Raw genomic sequence first — 12,446 nt, forward strand, 5'->3', positions numbered from 1 at the left:
GTCCTCGTTGATCTCCTTAGCAGCTGCAAAATAAGGCAAAAAATAAAATAAGTGGTGTTAATAATGCATGAAATGAAATAAAGTTAAGAAGGGAAGAAAAATACCCTGTTGAGAAACAGAGGATAGTCCCACGTGAATGAGGGAGAACTCCTCTAAGAGAGTCCAGCTGGTAGTAGTGTCGTCGTCCTGAGTAAGCCCATTATAAATAATAGTTTCTTCGGGAGTTAAGATCAGGGGATGCCACCACATCAGTAAAATCCTTGGGAGTCACGCCAAGGTAGGACCAATCCCAAGCATGCCTCGTGGATCCAACCATGGTATCCCCTCGGCGGAATCCCCAGAGAGGCTGGAAGGCACCTGTGGCAGCAACAGCAGGAGCAGCAGCAGTGATAGGAGCACTGTGGCCCTCAGCTCCCTCAGTTGAAGCCTCCCCCATAGGCTCCTTGTGTTTCCTCAAGAAGATAGGCTCCGTGGCCTTCCCTCGAGTGTCCAGGTCTGCAAGGCGAGCTTTTTTCATCCTAGCAGTCTCTTCAACGGGAGGTACATTATCCTCGTTTATCTCCTTAGCAGCTGAAAAACAAGGCAAAAAACAAAATAAGTGGTGTTAATAATGCATGAAATGAAATAAAGTTGAGAAGGGAAGAAAAATACCATGTTGAGAAACAGAGGATAGTCCCTCGTGAATGAGGGAGAACTCCTCTAAGAGAGTCCAGCTGGTAGTAGTGTCGTCGTCCTGAGTAAGCCCATTATAAATAATAGTTTCCTCGGGAGTTAAGTGAATGGATTTGAGGCTACCATCACTAACCTTCCCAAAGGAAGATCGGAAGAGTGTGCCCCAGTCGCCATTCTCCCAACGTAACCCAACGAAACTATTCCTCCAATTTTGGTTATTATCGGGAATGGAGGCGTTGTTAAATATATGTTTACTTTTGGGCCTTTGCTTAACATAGACCCAACCACAAATACTAGAAGAGATATTATAGCACTGAAAGACTTCCTAAAAATAGCTACAGAAAGGGAAAAATCCTCCCTAAAGTAGCAGACCATAAAACATAAAATGTTCCTCCAAGCATTTGGAGGAAGCTGACATGGGTTGATTTGTAAATCAGCTAAAAGATGAGGAATGAAAGGATGGAAAGGAAACCTAAGCCCAACATTAAGGGCATCTGTATAAATAAAAAGAGTGTCGGGTTTCCAGTGGCAAGTATGGTCACCACGAGAAACAGGAACTAATCTAAGAGGAGGAAGGACATTATAACGTACATTTAGTTTATCAAAATCTATGTTGTGCCAAGTATTACAATGATTAAAAGAATCGAGATGTGCAGTAGAGGGATATTTATCCCTCTAGTGTTAATCATATCGATTAAAGACATATACGAAGAACGGATCTCGATATCCTTACCTCGTTTTGAAGCCGAGGCTATCTTGGCCGCCCTCTCGGAATTCTTGTCAGCCATTAGTAAAGCTGGGAAGAACCTGGAAACCTTGGAAGGAAAGATGGCTGTAGAACTAAAGAAAGAGAAGTGATAGAGAATTGTAGAGTGTGTGAAGAAGTGAAATGAGAGGTGTGAGCAAATCACACTCTCATCCCACCTTTATATAGCCAAGAAGGAGGTGATTTGGGCCTTGAAAAGCCCATTTGGGCCCAAAAATGAGAAGGTTCTGGAATTATCCAGGAAATTCCTGGAAAAATCAAGAGAAAAAAGTGAATTTTTGAAGATTCTGGAAGAATCCAGAATTTTTTTTTAGAAGAGTTTGGAATTTGGGCTCAGAAATGAGTCCCAATTCTAGAAGAATCTTGAAAAAACCCAAGGCCCAAATACAAAAAGCCTTGTTTGACGCCCAAATGATGTTTAAGAAAAAAGGGTGGAAAGGGAGCCCAGTTAAAACAATGGGCCAATTGCAAAACCTAGATGGACCAAGAAAATGGGCCCAAAATTTTGCTATTGAAGCCCAGAAAAAAGGGCTGTTAAAAACAGGCCCAGTGAAAGAGTCCAGCCCAGGTTTAGAAGCCCAAATTCAAAATTACAAAAAAAATATACATATATATATATATATTTATTTGACAAATTCCTGACCCAGCTCGACTAGAAATCATAAGCAAATTCTGATCGAAATGCTTGAGGTCGAATAGGCTTCGATCAGGGCTGAAAAACAGGTTTAATTCGACCAGAATTTAGACCATTCGACCAAGAAACACGAAGGATTCCTGATCGAAAACATTAAGGTCGAAATTCTGTCGACCTGAACAACCAAGGAAAGTTAATTCGGTCAAAATCAGGGTTCCTGACCGAAAATCCTGACCGAAACAGAAGTTTCCTACTCGAACAATTCCTGGTCCAAATATATAAAAAAAGGAAAAAATCATGGCCGAAATTCGACCAGGATTCCTGATCGAATGCACCCTGCTCGAAATCCTGTCGACCAGGGCATACTGAGGGGTAATTCGACCAGGATCCTGGTCGAACAGGATTCCTGGTCGAAATCTGTATAAGAAAAGGGAAAGAAAAAAGGAAAAAGGGGGAAGAAAAAGAAGAAAAAATTCCTGGAAAATTACAGAAAAACAAGGAAATTCCTTAAAATATTTTCTGAAAAATGTTGATATTTTCAGAAATAAGGAATAAATCCATAAAATTAAGGATAAATCCCAGAAATTAAGGAAAAAATCCAGAAAATTAAGGATAAATCCCAGAAATTAGGGGAAAAATCCAGAAAATTAAGGATAAATCCCAGAAATTAGGGGAAAAATCCAGAAAAACAAGGATAAATCCTAGAAATTAAGGGAAAAATCCAGGAAATCAAGGAAAAATCCCAGGATTAAGGGAAAAATTCTTGAAAATTAAGATAATTCCTGAATAAAAGGAATAAAAGTAAATCGTTGTAAACGTGTAGGTCGCTCCACACTTTACGCAAAAATGATACCCTGTAAGGGAACGAATGAACTTAACTTCTGTGAAACTTAGTCTCTGTTTCCCAAAAGTTGGGGGGCAAATGATAGGGATAAATAAATCCTGATTGTGTAATTAAAATTTACATTGATTATACAAGGTGTGGGCTGCTAGGCCCAATAAGAAGATGTATGATATTCAAACCAGAAAGGTTAACATGTTGATCAGGCCTGATGGACCAGATCAGGCCTGATGGAACAAACAAGGCCCAAAACCCTGATTATTTATTAATTTCATAATTAATTAATAAGGGAGAAAAAAAGCTATTAAGATAAGTCCTAGTGGGGATATAAATCCTTGTAGATTGGCCTCCAAGGAACCTCATAGGATAAGGAATCAGCTTCCTACTTCCTAGGACTCCTAAGTCCGTCATTCAGAGACCTGACCACCAAGTCTCCTATACTAAGTCCAATTCAAGGACTCCCACATCTATATAAGGGGCTTCACCCCACAGATCAGAACTACGTTTTTTGACTTGATCCTTGGCAATCAGCAAGGTACGTAGGCATCTTGTTAAGGCAGATTGAGTCACGAAACACAAGAGCAGTCAAATTGAGCCTCGAAGCTCACGTTCCTTAGTAATAAATACAGCAATTATATATATTAGTTTTTAATCCATAACACTCACTATGAAAGGTAATGAATTCTGTATTAATAGTGATGTTATTAAAGCATATTTCAAGATTCCTGATAATAATGTGACCTCACCACACACAGACACTGATATAGTTAATATGCTTAATTCCATGAACTATGCTCTTTCTACTTCTAAGTTGAGTGACATTAGGAGATTGGGTCTTATGAAGGAATGGAGTTTCATGTGTGATATAGTGACCAAGGTCTCTTCAGGTAAAATCAGTAATTTTGATTATGTTAATATTTCCATGCTTAACATGCTCTACATGCTAGTTACAGATAAGTACTTTAATTTTAGTGACCTTGTTCTGTTTGAGTTGGGTTTAAATTAGGAGAGTTAAACAAGAGGGGTAAAAGTGTTTATCATGCTAGATTTTTCATGATGTTAGCTAACCACTTCTCTGAGGAAATTGTGCTTGAGAACCCAAACAACAAATTAGATTGTTGGGTTCAAGAGAGAAGGATTATTGCAGATTTGAATAGGGAAAATCATCGCAAGGAGGTGCCACTCTTCTATTTCCCTATAATGGAAGCACCTCAGGTAAGTGAGGTAAGTTCATCTACCCCTACTATTCCAACCTCACAAATTTCTTTGCATACTAGTGTAGCAATGGCAACTGTGTCAATGACCCAACAGTTGCCTACCCTAGCTACCAAACCAACAAAAATTTCAAAATCCAAATCAAAGAAAGCCCCCTCTGGTATCTCTCAAAAGATGCCAGTTGCAAAATCCACCAAAACCAAAGAGGGAGTGTGAAGGTGGGAAAGGTAGGTGAGGGACAGGGTGAACATAAAAGAAACCCTAAAAATAAGGATGGAGAGTTGAGTGGTTTCCAGCCTAGCCACATTGCAGTTTTCCAACAAACTGCAGTGCTTAAAAAAGATAAAAGCTCATTTCTAGTTACATCCTCCTAAAAGGATGTAACTATTGAACAAAGCTCTCAACCAAGAGCACAGGCCAAGAGGGTAAGGGACACTAGCTCACCCCAAACTTATGCCGGAAAGAAGAAATCCAAAACCCTTGGGAATGCACAGGGTACACACACTATGCAAACTGGTGCTAAAGACACAGTCACTGCACCTTCACAAATTCAGCTTGATGTGGCTCCAATAAATGTGGAGTCACAACCAAAATCTCTAGTGATAGAAGCACTTCAAACACCAAATTCTCCTACAAATTCTCTGGATGTGGATATGATCAACATATCAATTCCTGAATCCCCTTCTTTAACTTTGTTGGGGAAGCCAAAATCTAATGCAAGTGAGCATTATCTTTTAGATGATTTGTTGGCTCACTTGGCAATTATTTCAGGAACTGTTCAATCATTTGTGCCTAAAATATCATCAATCAGCACAGAGTCCACAATAGTTTCTATTCTAAGTTCATTCATTTCTACTCTCTCGATGGATATTGCTCATCCATCGAGTAGTGATTGTATCCCGACGGATAAGCTTAACAACAGTTATCCGTCGGATAGCAAAACCACTAACCCGATGGATATTACTCATCCGTCGAGTGTCTCTTCACAGCTTCAAACATCATTTATTTCTAGTACAGAAGAATTAGTGGTTGTACAGTCACTCTTAGGATTGAGGGCAGAGAGTGCTATGAGTGAGTGTCTGGGTTGCTCCCAGGAAAAAGGAGAGCAAAAGAGTGAAAATATACAATCCATTTCTCCAGGATTAGCAAAAGTAAGTGAGAGGAGTCCCACCTTAGATGGTGAAGGTGAGGGTGTGAGGGTGGGGAGCCAGGGTGAGACCCTGATGCAACAAAAGAGAGAACAAGAGAGAAATATAGGTACAGGAGCTATAAGGATGGATGTCATTGCTAGTGAGTTAATGAATGTAAAGGATGTAGACAGGGAGGGACTACCTCAGCAACCTCAAGTTATTATAGATTCCACCTCTCTTGATGCTGAGGCATTTACTCTCCATGTTCTAGCTTATCAACTTTTGGCTGAACAGGGCAATAAAAATGCATAAAGGATGCTCAATCTGTTGCACACCACACAGTCTATGCTAAGAGCTAAGGATGCTATCACAACTTTGCCCTCTACAGCTGCTGAGGTTGATTATCAGACTGGTGGGTCAAAAGATTTCTTTGGAGATGAAGGTGGAGATAATGAAGAAGAGGTATTGGACATAGGGGAGAAGTAGGTTCAAGTTCAAGATCAGGCATGCCATCATGGGTATTTTCAAAGCACTGTGATGAGCACTACTTCAAGACAACCCTGATTCAACTAATCAATCTGACAAATTCTGCCCTTCAAACCTCTAAAAATGCCAACACCAAGAAGCTCCTTCAAGCACATCTTGCTTCTCTGCAACTATAACAGATTCAAGGCTTCCAACATGCTAGAGATGTTAACACCATCAAGGGTGATATTGATGAGATGAAGAAGCCCATTTCAAACAAAATGGATTCTAAGATTCCAGAAGCTACAATACTTGACATCAAGAGGCAACTAAGAAAAAATTATGATCTTCCAACAAAGATAGATGCTTTGGATACAAGAATGTCAGCTATGGACGCATCTCTAACAGCCATTCATCTTCATCAAGCCCAACAGACAGATTTACTTCAGAAACTGGTGGCTGCTCAAACCTCCTCTTCTACTCAACTTGATGATAACAAAAAGGGGGAGAAAGGACCAAGTGAGGGGGAGAAGCTTCAAATTCAAATTAGTAAAGTAATTGTGCCCGCAATTGCTTTCACCAAGCCACCAGTAACAAACAGTATAGATCTGATCAATGAAGCATCAGCTATTTTAGGAGAAGCTGAAAAGGAGCAGTTGAAGCCAATCAACTGGGAGAAAATTGATGAGGACATATAAAGGAAGTTTGGGCTAGTAAAGGAGCCAGTAAAGTCAGCCATTCATCACTCTGAAATCAAACAGATCTCTGTGAATGAAATGAGCATGAACTATCTAGAAAGAGGACAACCATCCTGCATCAAATCTCCAAACGCTGAAATTATTCTGAAGCCAAGGGTGAACTATCCAAAATCATCATTAAAGAACCCTTTGGATACAGTGTATGAGACACCTAAACCTGATGAGAAGAAGCTTCTGTCAAGGTCAATTGCCTTCTACAAGGATCCAGCTGATTCAGCTTTAAAGAGAAGAATTGCTAATATTTTCAGGAATGGGAAAACATTTGTGTGGTGGTTGGACATCCTCAATTTGCTCAATCAAAGAGAGAAGAAAAGGAAAGATTGAAGCAGGAAAAGAAGCAAGCTATTCTAAATGCCAAAAAGGCTAAGCAAAAGAAAGAGCAAGCTGCTATCTTGGCCAAGTTACAAGCTGTGAAACCAACACAACAGATTCCTTCTCAGCCATCTAGAATCACTGAATCTCAAGATCCAAAGAAGCAAGTTGAATCAGAACAGAAGAAATCTCCAAGATAAAAGGAATTGGCCAAAAGAACCAAACGGAAATTGGATTTTGTTGATAAGGAATTGGAGGATCAGTTTTCTAAGGAATCCACTTCAACTACAACTCAAGCATCAAAACCCTCTGTGATATTTGAAGACATCAAGGTGGTGGATCCTTACAGGAACATTCATGGTGAACCTATTGTACCTAAGGATGAACCCATAAAATGGGAGAGCCTACCAATTCTTGACTTCAATTTGCCAATCCTTAGCAAGCCAAAAAGAACAAAGTCAAGAGCAGTCAAGAAAGTGAAGTTGTCACCTCTCAAATCCAAATCTCTAGTCAAAGCTCAATCTAAAGTCAATAAGGGAGATTACATGTACTTATGTGACATCAAGGAATTCTCTCATCTAAATCTCTATCTAGATGAACTAGAAGAAGTGAGAGGGATTGATGCATACAGAAACCTACCTGAAAGGTTAGTTTTCAAGTACAAGGGAGGAAAGGAGATTCAATGGCCACTTCACAGGATCCTTCAAGAAAGCCAAGCTGCACTGATAAAGGTTTATTCATCTTTCAAGAAGAACTTTGGGTTCAATGTAACTGCAAGAAGATTGGTTCTGAAGAAGATTGAAAAACTGAGGAGTATTAGAGCTAAAGATGCACTCCCAAAGACTCTAATTATTCCTTATACAGGAAAAATAGTGGATCTAAGGCCCTACTGGCTGATGGAGTTCATGGATGACAAAGGGGTTCGAAGATTTTTCAGATTGGAAGACCAATTGAGCATATCTGACAATGAGACTCTCTTGGAGATGCAAGAAAAGCTAAATCTCTCAGATTCTGATGAACTGGAATTCCACAGACAACTCCAAAATAAGATAGATGAAAACAATAGAAAGCTTGGAAAGAGATCCAAAACTTCAAGGAACAAGATAAATCTGCTCAGGCTAGAGGAGCACCTTGAAAAAGATTGTGAGCTAAACTTTGTACATTTTGTTAATTGAAGCACTTTACAGTTCTATCTATCTACTTTCAAAGTTGTATTTTTAGGGTGTTTTGTATCATCAAGTTTCTCTTAATTTATGGTGACTGCTTGTCATATTTAACTATTTGAAACTTACTACTTTGTTGTAATTTTAATAAGTCATAATAAGGAGATGCTTGAAACTAACATTCTGCTATTATTTGTTGAAGCCTGGTGGCTCTACCTCTTGCATTTTTTGATATTCTGCATATAAACAACCAGTTTTCATTGTCAGAATGATGGAATGATGGGTGACAATCACGAGATATCAAGCGATTTTAGGCTTAATTCACCATTAGTTTTTTATGAATCCATGCTGGAAAAAGTATTAGGGGTAATCATTTATCTTCAATTACAAAAACTCGTGTTTAAGATAGCATGTGTGGAATTATTTGCCAGCTGCTGGTTTAGGTGTCTGGAACTAGCTAATATAGGAATACTTGTATATAGACAAAAGCATATTGGCCGAGTCTTACTGAATGCTTGTCCTCTTCTCGGACCTTTAATTGTTCTCTTATAGATTTATATGTTGTATATCTGTTATGCTTAGCAGATCTGAGGTTTTTTTCCTACACTTTGATGCAGCCTCCACGCTTTGATGAAAAAGAAACTGGAGAGCGGGTTGCAGCACCTGGGATATCACTTATCAGTTGGATTGGTATGGACTGCATTCGGAGGAGAGGTTCAATTTGTGGAAGCTACGTCCATGGTGGGGAAGGGTGACCTGCATCTCACTGGTCAACTTGGTGCTGTTATTAAAGAATCGGCGCAGATTGCACTTACTTGGGTAAATCTGTTGCATTTTTTTATGCCAAGCAGATGCATATATATAAATTAAGCTAACGTTTTCCCAGAAAAGTAAATCTGATCTGAGTCTTGGTCAATTTTTCTTATTAAGAGAATACGACAATAAGCATCTATTTATAGCTACTTGCAAGTTGTGGTACCATATTCTAGACATGACACAGCAGTTCCAAATATTTCTTGAGATTATGGCATTTTATTCCGGATCAAGAGAGGATTTAAGTTATGTAAAACTATTGTGTGTTTCGGTACAGTAATGGTATTTTCGTATTGTGTATAATGCTATGAAGTAAAAATGGTTTCACTAGTAGATAAGATACTCATTTACTCATATTAGTATTTTCTATATGTGGTTCTGGATGCGTATTTTATTATGTCATGTCATGTCAGTGTCATATATATATTTTCCTAGTGCATAATTTATTTCCAGCATCACTATAAAGTTTCAAGCAGAACAGATCAACTACCAAAAGATGTATAAAATTACTTTACATGACATATACTCTTTCCTAGTGTGATTCTTAATTTAGGTAAGATCAAGGGCCACTGAGCTTAAGTTTGCCGCTACGAAGGAAACAAATCTGTTGGAAGGACGGGATGTTCACATTCATTTTCTTGCTAGTGCGATACCTAAAGATGGTCCCTCTGCAGGTGTGACCCTTTTAACAGCCCTGGTGTTACTATTTAGTCAGACAAAAGTAAGATCAGATACAACAATGACAAGGGAAATGACACTACGAGGTCTAGTTTTACCTGTGGGGTGGTGTTAAGGATAAGGTGCATATTCTGCCTATTTCTGTCTACTTATTAACCTTTTGTGGTTGCCCGTGATAGACGCTCATCTTAGAGAATAGAGTTAAAATTTCTAAATGCCTAAACTGATCTCTTCTTGTCGCATTTTTACAATGCCTTTATTATGGAATTGGGCAAGTTTGATATAAGTTAATATTGGTGTCTATCCGACCAGTTCAATTATTCTTTATCTATTATTATTTCTTTCATTTAATACCAGGTTTTTTGCTTGAGTATAGATTATTAAATCCCAAGATTGGCCTGAGATTATGAAGTATGCTGTATTGGTTTGTGCCCAAGCCTATAGATAGGAGGAGCTCATCCAGGATTTGTACAAGAGCTGGAAGAACCCAAATATGGGAGGGACTGAAGTACACGGTGGCACGATAAGGAACGCACACATCAATACATCTGATAGAAAGAAGGGTTCTGTTATTTTTTCTTTAGAATAGTAAAGATATAAATTACTTTGGTTGTTATTTTTTAAAATAGATATCGGATTGTTATTGTTGTATCTTTGAAAATTATATGTTTCTAGTTTTTCATCATTGTAAGACTTTATCATCATGATTTGGTAATGATAACTGAAATTTTGCAACTAAAAAATATATTAATTTTAAAATATGCATTAATAAAAAAAGTAAATACGTCATTGCAGTGCAAAATGATGTCTATCAAAGCTTAATACATCAGTTTTAGTTGAACATTTACATCAGTTGCATCAAACAAAACCGATGTTAAATACTACAACAAAAAAAACTTAAAACAAAAATCCGATGTTATAAAGTTTTTAGACATCGGTTTATGACCAATAGATATCGGTTTGAAATAAAGAACCGATGTCAAAAGTTATGTTTACATCAGTTTATCTTTCAAACCGTTGTTACTGGTATAAGTAACATCGGTTTAATGGGTAAATGAAAATATTTTGCTTATCTCACATATGTTTAAAGTGATAAAAATATCATACTATGATAATATATGAAGATTAGATATGCATTAGAAATTTAACATCTTTAAAAACTGATGTTATACGTCTTCTTTAACATCAAAGATACATATTTATTCAAAGTAGTTTTCTTGGTGATACACACCTCTTTTCAAAACATTTCTTTAATTCACTTATTAGCCTGCAAATACCTTAATGGTAAACCCATCACCTAGGCTTGGGTTACGGTATTGCATCTCAATTCCAATTGGAAGTCCCTAACAATGCAACAAGAATTACAGAAGGGGGGTTGAATGGAATTCTTGAACCTTTTTCTGAAATATAAAATGTTCTAACTTAAGATATATATGACAGTGTTTTGATTTGAAAAGTGCGGAAGAACAAGTTAAATATGAATCAAAACATAAAGTAATAAAAACACAAGTCTTTAAAACTTTCTGGTGGATTAGAAAGTATCCACCGGAGATATATAAATATATCGAGAGAACTCTGTGAAGCTTGAATGGCTCACAGCTGCTTACAAATAAGAACAACTAAACTTACAGAGAAATGCTAAGGATACAACTTACAAATATTTCTCTGAGAATTTACTTGCTTAGTCTTCTTGTTATTCTAATTGCTACTCTTGGTTTAGATATCACCAAGATTTCACAGTAATAAGACAAGATAATAAAACAAAACCTATCAAGTCTAATACTATGCTACTTCATTACTCTATTCCAGCATCTTTGAATATCTTCAAAATAGCATGGAAATAGAAATGTTTCTTTGTTCTCAAAAACCCAGCTGAATAGGCTTCCACATTCCTTTTGCATACACTCGACGCATGTGACTGTGTTGTCACTGTCAAAAGATATTTGAATTGATTATCCGTCGGGTACATGATCATCCGTCGGGTTTCCTTGTTGATCATCCGTCGAGTAGCCTTGTTGATCATCCGTCGAGTAGCTATCTGGCACTTGACTTCATTTCATTTATGCAGAATTACAAGACATCATCTATGTATAATTAATCAACCTATTCTACATATCTAATTAAAGTTAACATGACTTATATGCTACTACAGAATCTAAACAAAGGTGTTTGCAGAAATGTGCTACATGACTTATTGTTACATAAGCTACTCACTCGATGGATAATAACTCATCATCCGCCGGGACTATATTGAGTCATCCGTCGGGACTATATTCCTTATCCGTCGAGTGCTACATTTTTCACTAAGTTAAATCTACTAAGGTGTTTTGTTAATGAAATCATCAAGTCCACAACATATTCACAACAATCTCCCCCAATTTATGTCTACTAGAATTGTAGCCATAAATTAGGAGAAACTTAATGATAACAAAACACCCTAAAAATACAAATTTAAATGGAAGTAGATAAAACTGTAAAGTGCTTCAATTAACACAATGTACAAAGATTTGCTCACAGTCATTTTCAAGGTGCTCTTCTAGCTTGAGCAGATTAATTTATTTCCTTGAAGATCTGGATCTCTTTCCAAGCTTCCTGTTGTTTTCTTCTATCTGATTTTGGAGCTGTCTATGGAATTCCGGTTCATCAGATTCTGAGAGATTTAGCCTTTCTTGCATTTCCAAAAGAGTCTCATTGCTAGAGATGCTCAATTGGCCTTCTAATCTGAAGAATCTTCTAACTCCTTTATCATCCATGAATTCCATCAGCCGGTAGGGCCTTAGATGCACTCTTCTCCCTTTGTAAGGAATAGTTAGAGTCCTTGAGAGTGCATCTTTTGCTCTAATACTCCTCAGTTCTTCAATCTTCTTTAGAACAAGTCTTCTAGCTGTCACATTGAATCCAAAGTTCTTCTTGAAGGATGAATAAACCTTTATCAGCACATATTGGCTTTCTTGAAGGATCCTTTGAAGTGGCCATTGTATCTCTTTTCCTCCCTTGTA

The 12,446-nt window shown here is 37.7% G+C and overlaps 1 pseudogene; it reads left to right on the plus strand.

The window, feature by feature from the left end:
* Positions 1-8,235: 8,235 nt before the first annotated feature.
* Positions 8,236-12,446, plus strand: part of LOC141665407 (lon protease homolog 2, peroxisomal-like) — a 43,998-nt pseudogene continuing 39,787 nt past the window's right edge.

This window comes from Apium graveolens, chromosome 6 (genome assembly GCF_009905375.1).
Source record: "Apium graveolens cultivar Ventura chromosome 6, ASM990537v1, whole genome shotgun sequence".
NCBI lineage: Eukaryota > Viridiplantae > Streptophyta > Magnoliopsida > Apiales > Apiaceae > Apium > Apium graveolens.